At 48.0% G+C, this 17,943-nt stretch overlaps 1 long non-coding RNA gene across 2 annotated transcripts in view; it reads left to right on the top strand.

The window, feature by feature from the left end:
* The window catches only part of LOC136792666 (uncharacterized), a 144,722-nt gene that overhangs the window by 7,780 nt on the left and 118,999 nt on the right, over window positions 1–17,943 (top strand). Inside the window, exon 1 of one of the 2 annotated variants that reach the window (XR_010836779.1) lies at window positions 15,302–15,319. The exons of the other annotated variant lie outside the window; for it this stretch is intronic. This is a non-coding gene — a long non-coding RNA (uncharacterized lncRNA). Of the gene's footprint in view, window positions 1–15,301; window positions 15,320–17,943 lie in introns of those variants that run through there. 2 annotated transcript variants of the gene reach the window in all.

Here is a 17,943-nt window from a genome sequence, read left to right as displayed (position 1 = left end):
ATAAATTCGACCAAGAATTAATAGGAAGGTGGGAGCCAGGATGAGCCTGGAGCCTCTGGGGCTCTGGCTGGGGCAGGTGCTGAAAAGTTCCCACCCTGGGTTGGGCCAAAGGCAGAGGCATCTGGGGCTGTTTTCCAAGGAAGAAGAGGTGCCTGTTCAGCCTGCCCTGTCCCTGGTTGGTCCAGGGCTCTGAGATCAGATCTCGTAGTTGGAGGATGTAGAGGACCCGGGCAGGGGAGAGTGGAGTGGTCATCAGCAGGGTAGCACGCATGCCCCCAGGACCCATCTGGAGCCACACTCTGCGAAGCACAAGTGCGCGTGGGCTCCAGCCTGAAATTCCCATCCAGGTTTCCTCCCTCACTGCCTTTTTGACTTCACGTATTCACTTAGTCTCTGTGATCTTCCAGGAGTCCCATCTCTTAGTGTAGAACAGCAACCATTTTTAAAAGCTCAGAGCTCCTGGTTATTTGCATTGTATATTACAAGGCATTGGTTCTCTGCACTTCCCGTGGTCACATTTAACCCTCACCGTAGCCGGGTGAGGCAGATGCTATTACTATCCTCATTTGACAGATGAAGAAACTGAGGCACAGAGAGATGAAGTGACACAGCTCATGTACCAACTCAGGCAGAAGGAGACCAGAGACCCAAATCTTCACCCCTCGCGTCTCTAATAATTGCACAGAAAATTCACTGTCAGCGAACGGGATACAGTCCAAAAAAATATGTCCGGGACAAAGTCTCCCAGGCTGAAGGCTGGGGTAGAAAGGCCGGCCCACTGCACTAGGTGGAAAGTTTACTAGGTGGAAAGTTTCATGCCAGCAGGAACCTTGGGTCTGGCCACCACGTGCTCTGCAGTGCCTGGCACAGAGTGGGTGTCACACACTGAATGACTCAGTGACAGCTTTTTGCCTTGGGCCATCGATAAGCTCCCAGAGGCTGGTTCGGGCCTTGCATGTAAATCACGTCTCCTAGTCAGACTGCATGCTTCCCAAGGGCAGGGGCTGTTTTGCTCATATTCACCCGTCTTTCCACCTGATCAGGTGCACACCGGCGGGGGTGGTGGGGGGTGGTGGGTGACCCAGTGGCAGTTCTTGGGAGAGGGAGCCTGCTTGGAGGTGGGCCGGGGGGAGGACTGCATTTGCAGCAGACGTCATCCCCTGCCCCAGATCTGCCAGCTCCTTCGGATTCCGGCTTCAAGTTGACAAAGGCTTTCCTGTAGCCCTCTAGCCTCCACCTGGGATTAGCTTTTAAGTGATCAGAAAACACTTACAGATATAAAATACCATGTAAAGGTGTAAATAATACCCAGTAATTTCACAGGGAATTAATTATTTCCTTAGGCTGTTGGACCATCCCTGCCCAGGTTGCTTTGCTCAGAAGCTGAGTAATCAGGGTGTCAGCAAATATTAGAAAGGAACCTGGGAAAGTCTCTGGTTCTGGAGCTTCGTGAAAAGATAGGGGAGATTGAGGTCCAGAGATGGGGAGATGCTTGTTGAAACATACACCTCTAAACCAATAACAAGTTAAAGCTTAAACCAACACGTGGGCTTGGGAAGCCTTCTCTTTTCTGTTTTAAAGTTTCTTGCTTCAAATAAGATTTCAAAAGCAGTATGGGCAGAGTCATGTTATACTGCTGAACGCAGGCTCCTGTGTGGGAAAGACCTGTGTCTGCAACTTACCTGCTGGTGATCTTAGAGAAAGACTTTTCACTCCTCTGAGACTCAGTTTCCACATCTGTGAAATGGGTTGAGATGACTGGAGTCAAATTCACTGAATAATGGAAGGATGGAGTGAAGTGGTGTTCTTAAAGAGCTGAGCACATATTAAACACCCAATTAAATAACTAATAAATAACATTATGAGGATTACCATCCTCTCCCGCCCCCCTCTCACACCATCACCTTCCAAGGTCTTTTCCATTTGGGTGCATCTTGAATCTTATCCTTCTGGTTGCTCAGGCCCCAAACCTTCGAGTCATCTTTGGTTTTCCTCTCTTTCTTACACCCTGCAGTTGACCTCTAGGAATTCCTATTGGCTGTACCGTGAAATATATCCAGAATCTCCCCAGCGCCCCCATGTTGAGTTCCCACTCTGGTCCCCCCTGGATTACTTCAGAAATCTGGGGTTGATAAACTACAGTCCCTTGGCCAAATCTGGCCTGCTGCTTTTTTTTTTTTTTTTTGGTACGCTGTAAACTAAGGTTGGTTTTTTTACATTTTGCAATGGTTGTGGAAGAAAGCAAAAGCAAAATATTTCATGACATGTCAGGATGATAAGAGACTCAAATTTCAGTGTCCATAAAGTTTTATTGGAACGCAGCCAGGCTCATTTGTTTCTGCATCAAATAAGGCTGATTTTGTGCTGTAGCAGGAGAGTTGGGTAGATGTGACAGAGACCACAGAGCCTAGGGGTAGACTCTTCATGGGCCTCCCTGCATCCGTGTTTTCCTCTCTACTGTCTAGTCCCAACACAGCTTTCCGAGTGATCCTTTTAATGCATTCTCTCCTCTGCTCATAGACTTTTAGTGTGGCTCCCTGAGACACTGAGTAAAATCCATGGTCTTCATAATGGCCAACAAGGCCCTACCTGATTCACCCAATGGCCCTTCTTCCCTCTTAATTCTTGGGCCTCCATCTCCTCCTCTCCCCCTTAACTTCACTCTAGCCACCCTGACCTCTTTGCCTCTATTTGAAAATGACAAATACGCATCTGCCACAGGGCCTTTGTACTGGCTGTTTCCTCACCTGGAAGGCCCACTCTCTCACCTCCTTCGTCTCTGCTTGAATCTCACCATCGCGAGACCTCTTCCAGTGTTCATTTAATCCTGCACCCTGCCCACTGCTCTTGGCCCTGCTGACCCCTCTTACCATGCTCTATTGTTTTGTTCCTTTTTCCTACTACACTCATTCCCTTCTTACGAACTAGCCAATTTACTACTAATCCATTCGTTTACCATTTAAGGACTGTCTCTCTCCATCAAAATGTGAGGTCCCCTGCAGGCAGGCATTTTGGTTCGGGTTTGTTCACTACCAGGACCCCAAACCCAGATTAGGCCTGCCTCCACGGATGCACAACTGTGCTGTTGCATGCAGCCCCTGGGCTCAGAAGGTCTCCTGCTTGGAAGGACCCCGCAGTGGGTTTAATGCTCTGTGCCATCACTGTAAAGTTCCTAATTGCTTTTGAGCAGTGAATCTCTTGTACTCATTTTGCATGGAGCAGTATCAATTCTGTAGCTGGTCCTATAGCTGTAGAAGCACGCCAGGTGCACAGCAGACCCTCCGTATCTGTGGAATGAATGAATGAATGTTCCATATTATGATTTAGCTCCATGACCTGCTTCTCTGGACACTGCAGCCTCTACCGCGTGCCTGCCCTACTCCTGCCTTTTGAAGGAGTGGGTATTGATGTAAGTGGACAGGGAGAGGAGTCAGTTCCGGATCAGGGAGCTGGGAGAAGATCACCTGCAGCACAGAGGAGACACAATTACTCCAGCAACTGTCCATCCCACCGACCGCGGCTCGCAGCTCGGAGCCTCCACTTAATGTAATTGAGTGTGAAGGCGGGCTGGAGACACAGGCGCCCCCGCTTCTCCCTCTCCATAATATAGACACTATTGGTTGCTAATTGGCGCCAGTGGGCTGGTGCTAATTGTCCTAATGCACTTGGCTTGATGGAGGACGAGCCCGCCCAGGATGGGGGGTGGGGGGCTCCTTGGGAAATGGTGGGAGCGGCGAGCACCCAGCAGCAGCAGACACTGCTACGCTGCTCATAAAAGTTGGAACGGCTTTAATTTTGCATCAAATATTTAAGCGGATTTGGGGAGGGGGTGGGTTGAGGGGGAGGCGGACCATCGAGCTTTGCTTGCGGTAACCCGCAAGGCGCCCAGGGGAATAGGCCCCCTGCCGGCCTTATCAATGGGCTAGAGATGTCTGTGTCCCCAACATTGTCTAATTAATTGTGTGAATTCCTAATGACCCTTTTAGCCCCCCAGCTCCCTCCGTTCCGCCTTCATTCGGGCTGCTCCCTCTTTACTCCAGCTGCTTCTGGACACTGTACTCCGCGGATGGGACTTTGGTGCTCTCCGTGGAGGGAGGCTGCATGGAACAGAGAGACTGGGCACTGGGGGCGGGGGGCTGGGGCGGAGTGCAGAAGCTGGAGTTGGCCTTGAAATCACTGTGTAGTCTCAGCAAAGTCAACGAGGGCCTCAGTGTACCTAAGGGATGCCTGTTGGGTTGGGCTAGTGAGTGTCAAAATACGTCACGTCCTCACTGAGGGACACCAAGACCTTTCAGGAAGCATAGGAATATATACGCTTCTATGTCACACTGAGTCTGTGTCAGTGTGCATTAGGGGAAATATTTACATCACATATTACACTAGACGCGTAATAGGTATTGAATAATTACACAAAGATGCGGTATGTCGGTGAATCTTTAGCCATCAGCTCTGCAGGGGAAGAGAGCCCTGATCTGGAGTATTTGCCAGTTTCCACGGTGTAAATACTCCGACCGTCAAGCTGCCACCGTGTCACTGAACACAGAGTTGGAAAAAGATGTACCAGAGTATACGATGAATACAGTATTTCCAGCACACAGATGCAACAGGTGAAAATAACCTCAAGAACGGAGATCACAGTAAAATGTAGCAAAATAATTCGGAAGGGATGAGTTCTGAGTACGGGTTACCCTTATCTTTAAAAGAATATCACTGCAAGCTTATATAATTTAATTTTTCACCATGGCTGTGTTTCATGGCTGGCTTGCAAAACCCCTGAAAATTGAACACTGGCTTCCATGAACCTTCCGGGCCAGCTGTAGCTCACCATTGTGTGTAGAGCTCATCACCCATGATTCTCATGATATCTCAGAGGGAATTGCATAAGATAAAACTGAGTTTTCTTTTTAAAAAAAAAAAAAAAAAAAGATTCCATTTAGATCAATTTAAAGAAAAATATTAAATGAATAATGGCCCAGGTGATTTACACATGTAGCAAAAGTCATGAAGTTGATACTCACGTGATTGTAATTTGGAAAGAGGGGTGGTTTCCTTCCAGCTGTCTGAGGGACAATTTGCTAGCGATTGTGGGAGCAGTTGGGGCGGCCAGGGTTTGCTGCCCTCTATCTTGTTTGCTAGGAAGCATGAAATGGCCATTTCACGCTCTTTCCTTTTACCACTGACTTCGTTCTTTGTCTTTTTTTTTTTTTTTTTTTTTTTGCGGTACACGGGCCTCTCACTGTTGTGGCCTCTCCCGTTGCGGAGCGCAGGCTCCGGACGCACGGGCTCAGCGGCCACGGCGCACGGGCGAGCGGCTCCATGGCACGTGGGATCCTCCCGGACCGGGGCACGAACCCGCGTCCCCTGCATCGGCAGGCGGACTCTCAACCACTGCGCCACCGGGGAAGCCCCGTTCTTTGTCTCTTTCTTCCCAAACCCAAGGCACCTACTCCAGTGCCGATGCGGTGTCTATACTGCTCTTGATCTCGTGTTTCTAGCCCTTCCCTCAGCTTCCCAGACTCTACTACCCACTCCTTTCTTGAGGCTTCGCCTCATTGCTGAGGACACTCGGTGGCCGGTGGACCACCATGCCTTACCCACGATGTGCCCGTGGGGAGCACGCGTGACGTGGGAGCCGTGAGGGAGGCTCCTGTCCTGGACGGCTGGAATAAGGACCAGTTCGTACAAGCTGTAGGGAAATCATGGGTGATTTGCATCCCAGGCACCATTCTCTCTCCAGACAAATCATCTCAACGTGCTTTGCCTTAGACTTGTTTCATGAAGCTGTTATTGTTGATTTTCAGTTAGAAATATGGTTTGGGGGATTGTTGCAGACTCAAATGCCCAGAGAAGGTGGGCAGAAATTGTAAGTTCAGGAAGCAGGCCAGTGAGGGGCCGTGGTAAACCAGGAAATCTACACCCCGCCTAAGGGGTCATCAGTAACCCACCAGCCAGCTGGGGCTGCAGATGGCCAGCATTCCTCATTGGAGTTGAAGAATGCTGATTTGAACATGAATTTCCTTAAGCTTACAATCACTGTGAGAGCCAGACAGAGCGGGTCTATGGGCTGGGCCCGGCCTGTGAAAATCTTAGAAAACAGAAAAAATGTAAAGCAGAAAACAACTCAGCTTTCTAGCCAACCAGATATGGCATTTTGGTGTTTGGATCAAGTTGTCTGTCAAGTTTTTTGTCCAGGTTTTCTTGTTTAACCTTAATCTAGCATAAACATGTAAATTTCTTCCTTAACATCATTTTTAGTGATGCCAATAACATTACAGCATGCATGACTATAGCATAACTGATTTGAGGAGCTGAAAGATGGCTGCAAATTCTTAAAGCCACCTCCCATGAAGAGGTGGGTCTGTGGCCCATGCCCTGAATAGAGGCTCTGTGACTTCGGTCCATAGAAGAGAACAGAAGTCGTGCTGTGCCTAGTTCCTGGCCCAAACCTTAAGAAACTGGCAGTTTCCACCTTCCGTCCCTTGGAGTCCTGAGCCATCATTTAAGATGAGTCTGCCATATTGGAAATTCCATGTCAAGACACACTGTCCAGCCCTTCACTTGTGAGTCAACCCCGCTCAGAGCAGGCAAATAGAACAGAAGGGAGGCATCCCCATCCAGCCCTGCCCACGTGGCAGATTCATGAGCAAAATAAACAACGGTGGCTGTCACTCAGCTTTGGGTTACATAACAAGAGATAATCAGAACATTGACTTAGCAAGACCTTGTTGGTAGTGATCGCATCGTTTCCTTTTACACCCCAAACTACAATAAACGTTGTGAAATTAGTCACTTTTGCCCCCATTTCAGATTATTTGTTTAGGTGAGGTCTTTGCAGGCAGATTTATGGGATCGAGACGTTTAGGCATCGTGGGCTCTCACAGGAATGACTCTACCAAATTCCTCTCCCCAAAAGTTCAACCAATTCACACTCTCCAGTGAGAAGTGATGTATTCTTTTTAAAATTATATATGAGGAGTGTAGCTCATATTATATGAGTGTAGCTCATTCTGAGTTGTGGAGGGAAGAAGAAGAATCAGAGCGGGAGAAAGATCTCTGGTCCTCTGACCAGACAGATGTCAACTGATCATGAAAATTTATTCCTCGTTGAGAATTTACTGTCATTGAAGCTGAGGTACAGCTTCCGTCTTTTACTACAGCCATAAAAAGGATTTGCTGAGGGAATCTCTTACGTAAACAAAAGATCAGTGCCTGACTCGGGTGGGTATCTCCCTCCTTAATTCATATGTTCAGGTATATTTTCATTATCTCTTTTTTGCTTCTAGTAATGAAAACAATACTGTAAAACACAGCCACCAGCCAATCCGGGCATTTGATGCAAATGTAGGTTTGGTGAATGTAGGTCTGTGTTATAATAAGCCAGGATTTGACTGGCATAGCTTGGGATGGAAGTGCCCAGACTAACCGGGGCAGGAAGTTCTAGGTCGGGACCTGCTGCCCAGGAGAGGAAGTGACCGAGAGAATAACAACAAAAAAAAGGTTGTTTTTTGTCTTCGTGGGCAGAAGAACCAACCTGCAAGTAGAGCCTGGAGAGAGGACAATTTTTTGCGGGACGGGCCTCTCACTGTTGTGGCCTCTCCCGTCGCCGAGCACAGGCTCCGGACGCGCAGGCGCAGCGGCCATGGCTCACGGGCCCAGCCGCTCCGCGGCACGTGGGATCTTCCCGGACCGGGGCTCGAACCCGCGTCCCCTGCATTGGCAGGCGGGCTCTCAACCACTGCGCCACCAGGGAAGCCCGAGAGAGGACAGTTTTGATCCGGTCCTAGGACTCGTCTATGCAGCTGGTGAGACCAGATTTGCTGCTTCTGACTCTTCTCCTTTCCCCCTTCTTCTGCCTTCTCCCCCTCCTCCTCCTTCTTTCTGTCTGGTTTTATTGAGATATAACTGACATACAGCACTGTGTAAGTTTAAGGTATACAGTATAATGATTTGACTTACATGTACCATGAAGTGATGACCACAATAAGTTTAGTAAACCTCCATCATCTCATATAGATACAATATAAAAGAAATAAAAAATTTTTTTTCTCATTGTGAAAACTCTTAGGACTGACTCTCTTTAACAGCTTTCCCATGTACCATACAGAAGTGTCACTTCTAGTGTGTTACATTGTCCATGACATCCCTAGTACTTATTTATCTTACACTAGGAAGTTCCAACGTTTTGACTGCCTTCATCCAATTCCTGCCCCCCCTACCCCTGCTCCTGGTAACCACTGATCCCATCACTTTTTCTATGAGTTCTTTTGTTTGTTTGTTTATGCAGTGTAATTGACTGCAACATTAGGTTAGTTTCTGGTGCACAGCACAGTGATTCAGTATGTCTGTACATTTCAAAATGATCACCACGGGCTTCCCCCGTGGTGCAGTGGTTGAGAGTCCGCCTGCTGATGCAGGGGACACGGGTTCATGCCCCGGTCCGGGAAGATCCCACATGCCACGGAGCAGTTGGGCCTGTGAGCCATGGCCGCTGAGCCTGCGCATCCGGAGCCTGAGTGAGTAGAGAAAAAAAGCAAATAAATAATAATGGAAAGGGCTTCCCTGGTGGCACAGTGGTTAAGAATCCACCTGCCGATGCAGGGGACACGGGTTCGTGCCCCGCTCCGGGAAGATCCCACATCCGGGAACCCGTGAGCATGGCCGCTGAGCCTGCACCTCCAGAGCCTGTGCTCCTCAACGGGAGAGGCCACGACAGTGAGAGGCCCACGTACCGCAAGAAAAAAAAAAAAAAAAAAAAAAAAGATCACCACGATAAGTCTAGTTACCACCTAACTACCATTCTCCTCCTCCTCCTCCTTGTTACTACTACTAACTACTACCACTACTACTGCTACTACTACTGCTATAGAAACACCATTTATTGAGTACTCCCTCAATGCCAGGCACAGAATCAAGTCCAGCACTGTCTCACTTAATCCTTTGAGGAGCCCAGAAAGGAGACTTTCTCATTATACCCACTTTACAGATGAGGAAACTGAGCCTCAGAGAGGCAAAGTGAGGTGCCCCCATGTTGGAGTCAGTTTCCCAACCTCGGCTTCTGTGGGATGAGGTGGGTGGCAGGGTGAGATTTCCTTCCTTCCTTCCTCATTGCTTTCTCTTATTTTTCTTTTCTCTCCCCACTTTGCCCCTACATGGAAGGGAGTATTTGTGAAGACAGAGAAAAGAGACAGAGGTTCTGTTAGCAGAATTGCACATCAAAGTGACTCAGTCGGAGGTGGGCACGCGGTACGAGCTGCGTAATTTTGTAGCAGGAGATGGCGGCAGGTGGGGTTCCCAGGAGCCCAGGATTCAACTCAGCACATGCGCCACTGTCTCCTGAAGTTCACGTACACCACTCAATTCAACACAGACCACGGGACAGTGAAACTCAATCATGGGGTCCTTCTCAGTGTGGGACCCTGTGTGGCTGCACTGCCCACATGCCCATGAAGCTGGCCCTGGGTGCATGACATTAACAAGAAAAAGTTGTGTTTCTTAGTGTTCAGCCCCTTGTAAGACTTTTCTCTTCAGGTTCTGCTCTGTACAGTTGACCCTTGAACAACACAGGTTTGAGCTGTGCGCGTCCACTTATACATAAATTTTTTTCCATAATTATATTGGAAAAAATTTTGGAGATTTGTGACAATTTGAAAGAACTCGCAGGCGAACCGCATAGCCTAGAAATAATGCAAAATTCAGAAAACATTAGGTATGTCATGCATGCATAAAATATATGCAGATACCAGTCTATTTTATCATTTACTACCATAAAATACAAATCTGTTATGAAGTTCAAATTTATCAAAACTTAGGCAGACAAACGCAGACTTACACTAGGTGACCATAAAGCAATCATACTGCTGCTGCTTTGTTATTAATGCATGAATCGTTATACCTGTAAGTAAATATAAATTTATTTTTCACATTATCTTTTCATTTTTTGATGTCTAGTGTTAGTAATACATACAGTACCTGCAGTATTTTGTATCATATAAGACAATATTGATGTAGGTAGGTATGGACAAATGAGTCATCTTGTGAATAGATGATGTAAACTTAGAGTATTAATACAGTACAGTACTGTAAATATATTTTCTCTTCTTTTTTTTTTTTTTTTTTTTTTTTTTTTCGGTATGCGGGCCTCTCACTGTTGTGGCCTCTCCTGTTGCGGAGCACAGGCTCCGGACGCGCAGGCCTAGCGGCCATGGCTCACGGGCTTAGTTGCTCCGCGGCATGTGGGATCTTCCCGGACCAGGGCACGAACCCGTGTCTCCTGCATCGGCAGGCGGACTCTCAACCACTGCGCCACCAGGGAAGCCCCCTTATGGTTTTCTTAATAACACTTCCTTTTCTCTAGCTTACTTTATTGTAAGAATACAGTATATAATACATATAACATACAAAATATGTGTTAGTCCATTGTTTATGTCATCAGTAAGGCTTCTGTTCAGTGGTCGGCTATTAGTAGTTAAGTTCGGGGGGCATCAAAGTTATACGTGAATTTTCGACTGCCCCGGGGTTTGGTGCCCCTAACCCCTGTGTTGTTCAAGGGTCAACTGTACTTTCAAAATGGCCCAGAAATAAGGATATAATGAAAGTGTGAGACACATTAATATTAACATTAATAATACTGTGAGTAATGGTAAGTAACATTTATTGACCACCTACCATTTGCCAGATGTTGTTCTAAGGGTTTGACAAAACACTATGTGGTGAGGATTATTATGAGCCCATTTCCAGATGTGGACACTGGGTTACAGAGAGGCTAACGAACTTGACAACCAGTTCAGGCAGCTGGTGAGCTGCAGTCAAACCTTGAGCAGTCTGGCTCCAGAGCACAGGCTCACGGGGGTACTGGGCCTCCCTCAGTGTTTGTTGAATGACTGAATGATGACCTTCCCTGGGGCTGGAATCCGAATTAGCATGGGAGGCGGAGAAACACGTCATTCTTCGTTCAGCCCTGGCCTAGTTATTCATGCAGCGCCAAGGCCAGGCAGGGCTTTCAGTCTGCGATTCGGGAGAGGGTGGTGAGACAGTTAGGGGGCTTGATGGGCTGAACATCCTGATTCCCACTGTTCGGGAATAGAACGTGGGACGGAAGAGACCAGCATCACCTCCCCATCCCCTGTCACGGTACAAAGGCCACAAAGAGCCGAGGGAGGAGGGAGGAAGCCAGAGGAGCTCTCCCTGGACTCTGAAGCCAAGACAGGATTGAGCGGGCAGCACAGATGTCTCCTCACCCCACCAGGATATCTGGGCACCTGGGACGGGAGATGACAGCAGCTGGTGTGACCCGAGGGTGACGCGGGCTCCCCTCACCGGGCCTCAGCAGATGCTTGGTTTAATCCTTTCTTAACACACCTTTCCTGCCTGAGCAGTTCCCACCTCACTCCCTCTGGACCAACCTATGCCTTACAGCGGTGAGGGTGACCATGCAGTCTACCCGCGGTTGGGCATTCATCCCGTGTGCAGCCCCGGGCTTTGAAACCAGAAAAGGAAGCAGATTCTAAGATTCCCATTTTACAGATAAGGAAAACTAAGCTGTACAGACCCTGTGGCTTATACTGAGCAAAGGCTGGACTTGAACCTGGATCTTAGTCCTGACTTCTAAGCTCACGCCTGTATCAGTCATACCATGCTGCTCCCCAGAGCGGGGTCAGGAGCTGGTTAAGCACATGTCCTTTGCTGCCTGTCCCTGCTTAGGGTGACCGACTGACCTGCTTTGCCCTGGTCAGAGGAATTTTCTAGGACACACAGCTTTCAATACTAAAATGGGAACAAGTCCCGAGCAAACCAGGACCGCTGGTCACCTAGCTTTGGACTCTGCTACTCCCTAGCTAACTTGGGCAAGTTACTTAACCTCTCTGTGCCTCAGTCTCCTCATCTATAAAATGGGGATAATGATGGTGACTCGTGCGTAAAAACCTGGCTTATAGGGAGTCTGTGTGTTAGTTATTTTTACTGATGTTCTTATCGTGGTCATGGTCACCAGTTCAAGAATGTAGAGGCAGTTTGAACTCTGTGGTTAAAAGCTCAGTCTTTGCAGATGGACAGAGAAGGTGCACTGCTGCTCCTTCCTCTCTGAGCTGCTGGCCCTGTGGTCTTGAGCAGCGTCGCCCAGTAGCTTGCCTCTGCCATCAGATGGGGCTAACGATGCAGGTGAGGCGAGGCAGGTAAAGCCCAGGCACTGTGCCTGGCACAGGCGGGCCTTCAATCAATAGTGGTAGCTTTGACCGGGACCAGCTGCCTTCCCATCAAAGATCTCCCTTTGTCCTCCCCTCCCACATCTCTCGCTTTGCCCCATCATTCTTTCCCTACAAGATTCTCAGGCCTCTCCATGCAGAGTTACCACCGGCAGCAGAAAGGACAGTCCAAGCCTTGAGTTGCATTGATTTCTTTCTCCCAGGGAGAAAGTGTTTCCAGGATCCCACCTCTACCATTTTTGCTCCTGCCTAGCCCGTGCCCTGCCCCCCTGTTTTGAGGCAGGGCTGTGTCTGGCTTGGTTTGTCCTGCTTTGGGGGAGTTGAGATCCAGGAGCTCTAAGGATGAGGGAACGCTCTGCCGTTCTCCTGGCCTTTCCTGTTTGAGAAAGAGATGAAGGTGCTAAATTCTGGGAGAAGGAACCCTCATAAGCGGGGATTAAGTGAATTTCCCATAGCTGGCCAGATGGCTGTGGACCTCCTAATGGCTGGAGCTTGAGTCTTTCTGAGGTCGTGTGCTTAACCGGAAGTGCTCAGATGATTTGTTCATTCATTCATTCTCTCACTCACTCTCTCATTTATTCATTTTATTCATTACTACCCAGTGGGTGCCAAGCCCAGCCCTGCAGAGGCTCTGGAAACAAAGCAGATGGTACCAGTTCTGCCTGCCCATGATGTGTACTCCTATTTTCCCAAGGAGAAATTACCATTTTTTAAACAGCTCAGATGTACTGGCTTTTAAGGACACGGAGATGAAATAATCAAATGTCTCCTACCATTTGCTGTATTAATTCAGTTATAGAAACAACATTTTAAATCACTTCCTATGTTAAAATAATACCTAATTTAGAAATCGATGCTTTCCCTCCCCAACCTTCCCGTTTAAAAAACTGTTTTCTTCAAACCCTTCCCACGCATACCACCTGTGTCTTTCTATTCACTCGAGATACTTTTTCAGGCATCACAAGGGAGGCTCAGAGCAGATCACCTTCATTTTCATCTGTGTTGTTTGAGACACAGCCTTTTTCCAAATGCTGACCTTATGTCATCACTGGAAATTTTATTCTAAGCCATATGTACCCACCCACTCATTTACTTCCCATGACAATCGATTTTCATTTGTCCTATAGATTTACCTTTACTTCTGTCTGATCTACAAAGGTTTATTAAGAATTTCTAAGACTTGTAATTGGGAGATCATATTTTTGTGAGTATCTACTAAATCTATGCAGGTTTAGTATTGAATAAATATTCATTTTCATTAGGGGTTGTACCATACTCCCTGTATGGTTTGCTACGATTCTACAACCACCCCTTCAGAAAGACAGACATATCTTTAGTTAAGAAGTTAAATCTATAAACATCTTAAGGTAACTTGGAAAATACGTAGTAACAAAGCATGAAACCCACCAACTACAAAGATTGTTAAATGAGTCCATCAAGTGACATGAAAGTTTCCACAACAACACTGATTTAAGTCATTTCAGACTAATATGTTGTTCAAAATAAGGTAACTGTGAGTGCATCACCCTCTACACATCCTGTATGTAATATGAGAAACTTTTTAAGGCCTGGAGGGTACAAATTATGGCCTCTGCACATCAACTCACTCCAGCCCCCACTGCCGATTTTTATAAATAAAGTTTTATTGGAACACGGCCCTATCTACTTGTTTACATATTTTCTAATGGCTGCTTTCACACAGTCACGACAGAGACCCACAAACCCTAAAAATATTTACACTCTGGCCCTTTCCATAAAGTGCTTGCTGACTCTTGCATTAGATTTTAGACAACCCCTTTCTTTCTGAGAGATAATTGGGTGGATATTGGGCATGTAGAGAAAATCATGGAAGCCCTTAACAGACTGGCTGGGCAGACAGCCTGCAGTATAAACACCACCATCATTATTATCATTAGTAGTAGTAGTAATAGCAACAATAAACTCGACGATGACAATAAAATAAGGAAGACAGGGCTGCTATGTTCGTGTCACTAGGATGTAACATTTTAGGAAGAAGAGGCAGATAGCATCTCTTCCCAAAATCAGGGTGTGCCCTGGAAAGGCTACTTGGGAAGTTCCTAAATTCCTAAGGCCTCTTCCTGAGCTTGCCGGCAACTGGGGCTCTTTTTGCTATTCCCAGGTGTCCAGCATGGACTGGAGTATTCCAAGGGCTAAATAGTCTGGAGGCTTATGCCTGGGATCAACCAATGCAGAGGAACTAGCCCCACTTAGAGGCTACTGTGGGGCGGGAACTGTGCTGGGCCCCTGCCATGGGAGATCGCATTTCATGCCCCAGCAACTCAGGGACAGGTAATGTACCCCCTTGTTTAAATTGCTGGGAACAGGCTCAGAGAGGTGAGGGCCTAGCCCAGTGCCACACCGCTTTCTAAGACCTCCTTCAGTCCCTTGGGCACCCCCAAATCTTTCTACCTCCGTCTCTTATTGGTCTCAAGCACTACAGTCTGTTCTCTTCATCGTAGGAATCACAATTTGCCATTATGTGCTTAAAATAAAAACCAAACCCACCCCTGATGTAGGATCTGGCTCCCACACCAGACTCTAAGCTCCACCAGGGGAGGGTCTTGCCTGTTTTGCTCACTGCAGGCTTAGAACCTTGTACAAGACCTGGCCCATAGTAGGTGCTCACTAAATAGCTGCTGATGCTGTGGACTAACTGTCAGGTGCAGATTTCTACTGCAGGTTCCAATCTGATGGTAGTGTCTCAGAGGGGTCACTGGTCTTCTGAGTTGAGACTAGGTCCCCTGTGCCCTTATCTGTGTGAGTGAGGATGGTTTCCCCCATGCCATCACAACTATCAAAACAACAACAACAATAATAGGCCTGCTTTTAGAAAAAGAGCCCTCAAACTCCCTGACAGCTGTGCTGAGGCCAAACCAAACAAATGTCCCCTTTGTCTCTGATTCTCAGTGAGTTAACCTTCTCAGCTATTGAATCTCAAGTGGAAGGTCTTATTTGAAAGGGTTTTGAATGGACCCTGAGGCTTGCAGCTGGAAGGCAGGACCAGGCCTTGCGTGTCTCAGTGCTCTGTTTCAGCATTCTTGGTCAAATGTCAAAGAAAGGAGCAGAGAAGCCTGTGGGGAGAAATAAAGCATTCTCAAGTAAGTACTGGGCACCAGAGATAAAATGATAATAGCCTGGGGGTCGGGCACTGCATTCAGGGCTTTATATTCATTATTTCCAAGCCTTTTAACAAGTCTGCATGTACACATTTTGACGCTCTGTTTCTATAACGGGGAAACGAAAACTCAGAGATGTTGAGCAACTCACCCAGGGTCACACAGCCAGCGAGAGGCACAACAAGGATTTGAACTGAGGTTGTCCACCTTTACGTCTTCTTCTCTTCTGAAAATGGGAACTCCACTTGGGCCCGGTCTCTGGTGGAAGCATCAAGTGCCTTCTGCCAGCTACAGAAAGACAGGAAGTGTGACAGCTGCCCGAAGCCAGCCAGGGCTTCCCCTCTGCCTCCCTCTGAGGATGACTGCTGGTGCCAAGAGGAGGCCTCCACCTGCCAGAAGGGTTAAAATGAGCCCGGTGACATCTGGCAGGTAGGAGCGAAAATCCTTGGACCCAGCGATGGCACTACCAGAAATTTATCCAACAAAAATCCACGTGGAGGAAAAGTTAAACGTATGAGACGTGCAGGAAGCATTGTGTGTTAGAGCAGAAACTGGACACAGCCTAATGGGCCAGCGAGAGGGGCGGGGTTGAATCTCTCAGGGCATGGCACACGTTTGCAGGAGGAGCCGCCCAAGGGTGAGTTCAACTCCTGGTGGCCCCTTTCAAATACTAGAAGAGGGGATTTGAGAGGAGAGGAAGTGAAATGCTATTTACGGTCTATTGACCCAAGCCCTGGGGGTTGCTTACATTTTTCACTTTGTCTTCTCCACAAACCGGGGAGGTGTTATTATCTGTAACAAATGGAGAACATGAGGTTCAGAGAGGTGAAGCAACTTGCGGGAGATCACATAGCACCTTCCTGGCAGAGCTGGGATGAGAGCCAGGTCCTGTGTACTTAGCCACCCTGCCCTTCTGCCTCTCATGCTGCTAGGATTTCCTTGTTTCTCTGCACGCTGAACTGAAGCCTGAGAATCATGCTCTGTTCTTGGCTATCTCGGGGCTGGGAGGAGCCAGAGAAAACAGAGACTCTCTTTGTTCTGCCTCAGAGGCAAGTAACGCGGAGTTCCCAATGTCGGGCAGCTCCGGGCGAATTTGTTACAGCCGCTTCGGAAGAGGTGCAGCGGTTTGTCTGGGTGGGGCGTGCAGCGGGCATGACCTCCCACATTGGCTAGAAGCAGCCCAATTACTGTCCTCCGGTGGATTCACACCGCTGCGAAGGGCCAACCGGCACCGAGAGGAAACAAGCGCAGCAGCGTTACAAATTCATTACAGCAGCTAACTGCTTCCACTTGTGCATGTGGCTGAGGGCTCGGCCGCCGAGGGAAGCGCGTTATCCCTTTGTGCATAATTCTGCCCTCTGGAAGCCGGGCCCTGGCCGGGCCACAGCTCATGGGAACGGAGAGGCAAATTGCTTCAGACTTCCGATTGTGTTTGGGGAAGTGGTGGCTGTAGTGATGATGGGGTCACAGCCTGCCTGCCCTTGAAGGGAGGGTGCCTTGCCTAGAATCCTTGACGCTCTGGGAAGCCATATTTTGTGCTTGCTATCAGGGCAGGGGCCCGGGCACCCTGATTCATAGAGTGATTGACAACTGTGACCAGGAATTGATTGGCCTGACTTGAATAGATAACTCCACCAATTTGATTCCCGTTTGGGCAAATTGGATTTGAGAAAATGAGACACTGGGCCAGGGGAGCTGGGAAAGCTGAGTTGAAAGACCACGAAATAGATGCCAGACCAGGCTGGCTATTTTAGATCATTTACAACTGATGTTATGAAGAAAGTGACCTCAGTACAGGAGAAAAATGGCAGAGACACACAGAGAGAAGCAGAGGTGCCATGATTGAGAGACTAGGGAGAGAGGGAAAGAAGAAAAGCTGCCTGATGGGTTCCTGGTAATGCATTTTTTTTGTGTGTGTGTGGTATGCGGGCCTCTCACTGCTGTGGCCTCTCCCGTTGCGGAGCACAGGCTCCGGACGCGCGGGCTCAGCGGCCATGGCTCACGGGCCCAGCCGCTCCGCGGCATGTGGGATCTTCCCGGACCGGGGCACGAACCCGTATCCCCTGCATCGGCAGGTGGACTCTCAACCACTGCGCCACCAGGGAAGCCCTGCATTTTTTTTTTCTTCAAAAAATTCCCTTTTCCTAGAGGTCGCTTGCCTAAATCTCTGTTTTAACCAGTGGAATTTTAAGAAAAATGGCAGCCATCATTTTTTTTTTTTTTTAAGCATAGGGATCTCAACACCATGCTTCTAGGGGCCAGGAAAATACTGTAAATGCCAGAAATGGGCTGGTCATAGAAGAAACAGGGGGTTATGAAGACTAAACATACAAAGACCACATGTCCTGGATAAGAGGCAAACCCTTACTGAGTTCTGGCTGATATTTGCCATGTGAGGATGTGAGGCCAGACGCTGGAAATCTGGAATTTATGTCAACTCGCTAATAATTAAAAATTGATAACTAATTAAAAGCTATGGTGAGGGCCAACCAAGCACACGTACAGTCATAGCTCACTCTTTGCAAACTTTTCTAGAATCTTCTCTACAGTAAAGTGGAGTTCAGCATATGGTGGGCATGTCTGTGAGCTACCCATAGGCGTTTAAT

Source organism: Kogia breviceps, chromosome 15 (genome assembly GCF_026419965.1).
Source record: "Kogia breviceps isolate mKogBre1 chromosome 15, mKogBre1 haplotype 1, whole genome shotgun sequence".
Lineage (NCBI taxonomy): Eukaryota > Metazoa > Chordata > Mammalia > Artiodactyla > Physeteridae > Kogia > Kogia breviceps.
This window is presented reverse-complemented; position numbering and strand designations above follow the sequence as displayed.